Consider the following 4,523-nt stretch of genomic DNA (forward strand, 5'->3'; position numbering starts at 1 on the left):
TCTTACTCTGTTGCCCAGGCTGGAGTACAATGGCACAATCTCGACTCACTGCAACCTCTGCCTCCCAGGTTCAAGTGATTCTCCTGCCTCAGCCTCTCAAATAACTGAGACTGCAGGTGTACGCCACCATGCCCAGCTAATTTTTTGTATAGAGACGGGGTTTTGCCATGTTGGCCAGACTGGCCTCAAGTGATCTACCTGCCTTGGCCTTCCAAAATGCTGGGATTACAGTTGTGAGCCACCACACCTGGCCAGATAGTTGTTTTCTATAACATAATTGATCAAACTTTGGGCTTTATTTTTCTGGGTTTAGAAAAAAACTTCTTTTTTTTTGTTTTTGAGACAGAGTTTCACTCTTGTTGCCCAGGCTGGAGTACAGTGGTGTGAACTAGGCTTGCTGCAACCTCCGCCTCTCGAGTTCAAGCAATGCTCCTGCCTTAGCCTCCTAAGTAGCTGGAATTACAGGCACCCACAACCACACCCGGCTAATTTTTTATGTTTTTAGTAGAGACAGAGTTTCACCGCCAGGCTGGTCTCAAACTCCTGACTTCGGGTAATCCCCCTGCCTCGGCGTCCCGAAGTGCTGGGATTACAGGCATGAGCCACCACACCCAGCCAAAAAGTTTCTTTAAGCTTTAGAACTCAATTAGGAAAGTTAGGTAAATTTTTAGGATTGTGGTCAAACCTGGGAAAATCTCTAATTTCTTTTCTCTACTACTTTAGATATATTGATTATTGGTGTTACTAACCCAGATTTTTGCCCTATAAACAGGGGAATTCTGATGAATTTTATTTCATGTAACTTCTATCAAAAATGAAAAAAGGATATGATGTGTTTGTAATTGTATATGCTGTATTATTTAGAATATTCTGGGAGTTTTTTGTTGTTTTTTTTGTTTTTTCCCTGAGATGAAGTCTCACTCTGTCGCCCAGGCTGGAATGCAGTGGCACCATCTCAGCTCACTGCCTCTGCCACCCGGCTTCAAGTGATTCTCCTGCCTCAGCCTCCTGAGTAGCTGTGATTACAGACATGAACCACTGCGCCCAGCTAGAATATTCTTGATGTAAAATTTTAACTAGGCGTCAGTGAGAACCTGCTTACAATCTTACACATGTGCTAACTGGGAGATGTTCCCACAGGCCAGCTTCTGGCTCTGTATATTTCAAACCTTGCTTCTGTTGCACTACCCACATACTTCTGATGTTGAACACTTGTGTACACTGTAATACAGCCACACCATGAGGGGAGTTGGCACTGTGGCCAATAGGGAGAGTTCCACCTGCACGCCTCCACCAGGATGGATTTTAATAACCCAGTGTATCCAGAAGGGACTCTAAATCACATAGTATATTTCAGTAAACCCAAATGTAACGTAACTGGAAAAAAGAGGTAGTCTAACACAGGGAAATGTGATGGAGGGGAAGTTGAAGTAGAAGAAAGAGGACAGTCTTGCCTGATTGGGATTAAATTATCTTGCTTTTGAAAATGTTATCAAGACCCATGACTATGCCAGAAATTCCCTGGAGGTTCCCAGGGCCCTAGAAGAGGCAAGACAAGTGAGAGACCCTAAATGTAAGCTTCACGGTATGTATGTCTTCACTTAAAGGAATTCTTTAACTCAGAACTTTATAAAAATGACAGAATGACTGACCTATGCTCTTGAATGGGATCAGTTTAGAATCTGATCCTGTTAGTACTTTATAATCCCAGCTGGATTTTGCTGGAAACCTTTACGAAGGTAACGCTCATGAAAGGAACTACTCGTCAGAAAGTCTGTGGCTAGTTTGATTCCCACTGTGTCCTCAGCACAGAACCTGCCACATCATGAGCGTTTACTGGATGTCTGTTGAAGGAATATATTTGTCCCTGAGAGGATATTTCTGGTTTCCTGTGGGTCCCTGGCCTGCATCTCCTCTTCCGGGTATTTCGTGCTGATCTTGTCCTGGGCCTGCCTGATCTAGGAGGATGTTACTATATTAATCCATTCTCATGTTGCTGTAGGGGCTTACTCAAGGCTGGGTAATTTATAAAGGTAAGAGGGTTAATGGACTCACAGTTCCACATGGCTGGGTAGGCCTCACAATCATGGTGGAAGGTGAATGAAGAACAGTCATGTCTTACATGGTGGCAAGCAAGAGAGCATATGCAGATGAACTCCCCTTTATAAAGCCATCAGATTTCATGATAGTTATTCACTATCACGAGAACAGCATGGGAAAAACCTGCCTCCATGATTAAATTGCCTCCCACTGGGACCTTCCCATGACATGTGGGGATTACGGGAGCTACAATTCAAGATGAGATTAGGGTGGGGACGTAGCCAAACCGTATCAGTTGCTTTTGGCATAAGAAGGACCTCTTTTCTAACCTATTTTTCACAGGTAACTTTAAATCTATAACTTCCATTCTTTTGCTGAGAAGGCTCTGTTTTCACTACTACCTTGGGAGCCAGTTTTGTTACTGTATCAGAGGTTTGTTTTTAATGAACAGAAAATGACTTTTCTTTCCCTTTTCCGTGCCATTTCTCTTTTTAATCCAACCTGAGAGCTGAGTGATCTTATTTCCCTCCCATTTGAGGGCTGAGTATCCACCTGGCTGTCTGTTGGTCCTGCTCATATTCTGATGATGGGGGTCATTTTGCTAAACCCCAGCTCCTGATGGCTGAATAAGTCACTTCCAGATTGACATCCAAATGACATATATGTGATGAGATAAAACTTTGAAATAGTAATCTTGGAGCTTTCCTTTTTGCCATCTCCCATACTACCTGGCCTTCTCCTTTTAGACATGGGCATCCAAACGTCTCCAGATGAGGGTTATTACAGCAATAACGGAAAGAGAACGAAACCGTATCTGCTTCTTTTATTATTACTTCCAAACTAGGGTCTTGCAAATCGTCTTTCCAGGCAATAGAAGGAGAGATGACACTTAGACGAAGGGCACTGGGCAGAAGGGAAGAAAGAGGAGTGGGCAGAGCAACACAGGCATTATCTGGGAGACCTCACAGTACAGGTGACACCAGGTCTTGGTGACACACTGCCCTGTCTGAATGTATGAGGAACTAGCGCCTTGACCCTGAGAAAACCACACACACATCTCAACTTTGGTTTAAAATGTGGAATATAACAAACACATACAGAAGAACACAGTGTATCAATGTAGAGCAAAATAAATACATTTGGAGTGAGCACCTGTGTGCCCATCACCCATGCAAGAGCTAGAACATCGGGATGGCCCCAGCAGCCCCCTGGGTGTTCTCTCCCTGGTCACACCCCCTTCCCTATCTCCTGAAAGTAACCACATCCATGGTTACTTTTTGCGGTAAAAATTTTATGGTAAACAGTTCCTTGTTTATTTATAGTTCTACCACCTGTGTGTGTGTGTGCCCGTGCACCGCAGGCTCGTGGTGCGCGTATATACACAGTGTAGCTTTTTTTGGCCTGACTAAACATTATATTAAAGGAATCATACTATCTATGCACTTCAAGTCTTTTTTTTCCCACTCAGTATGCTTTTCAAATTCATCTGTTCTATTGCATTTCACAGGGTTTCATTAATGTTCATCGTTAAATGGAAGTGCATTGTATAAATGCATGACATCGTTAATCCATTCCATTGTTTGTGGATATTTTTGTTGTTCTCAGTTTTTTAATTACAGACAATACACCTATGAACATTCTTACACTGGGTCTTGTATATATATGCAAGTATTTTTTAATTTTTAAATTAAATTAAAGTTCAATTTTTTATTGAACACGTTATAAAAGAGGTTTACTCAAAAACCAAAGCCCATGTCATCATCAGACTCCTTGGATTCTTCTTTCTTTGCTTCCACTTTCTTCCTCAGCTGGAGCAGCACCAGCTGCTGGAGCAGGTCCACCAGCTCCTACACTGCAGATAAGGCTCCCAGTGTTGACGTTGTCCAGGGCCTTTGCAAACAAGTCAGGCCAAAAAGGTTCAACATTTACACTGCCTGCTTTAATGAGGGCATGGACATTATCCTCTGTGACGGTCACCTCATCACTGTGCAGAATGAGGTCCGAGGAGATGCAGGCGAGCTGGGAGATGGAGGCCATGGCGGAGGCGAGTGTGGGGCTGGCACTGCCGGGCGCGGTGCTAGTCGCTGGATGAAGTGAGGACCTCACCCTAACACAGCCTTAGCTTCCCCAGAAGGACTGAGCACCTTGATGGTAGCTGAGGAAAGGCAAGAATATTTTTTAGAGTATACATCCAGGAATGGAATTGCAGGGTCTTACATAAGACATGTGTTTTCAGCTGTCGCTGGTAATGCCAAATTGTTTTCCAAAGTGTTGTATGTGTTTACATTCCCACCAGCAGTGTGCGAGTGTTCTTCTTACCACATGCCCTCTCTAATACTTGTTCTTGTCAGACATTTTTTTTTTCTAATTTAATGGGAAAACAATATGTCATCATGGTAGCAAAATCTTGATAATGAATGAGACTGAAAATCTCTACATTTGTGTTTTTCTTTCTATGTAATATCTGTTATGGTCTTAGACTA

At 43.1% G+C, this 4,523-nt stretch overlaps 1 pseudogene; it reads right to left on the minus strand.

Moving 5' to 3' along the window:
- Positions 1-3,776: 3,776 nt before the first annotated feature.
- On the minus strand, positions 3,777-4,077 carry LOC135966734 (large ribosomal subunit protein P1-like; annotated as a pseudogene).
- Between the last annotated feature and the right edge of the window lie 446 nt (positions 4,078-4,523).

This window comes from Macaca fascicularis, chromosome 13 (assembly GCF_037993035.2).
Source record: "Macaca fascicularis isolate 582-1 chromosome 13, T2T-MFA8v1.1".
NCBI lineage: Eukaryota > Metazoa > Chordata > Mammalia > Primates > Cercopithecidae > Macaca > Macaca fascicularis.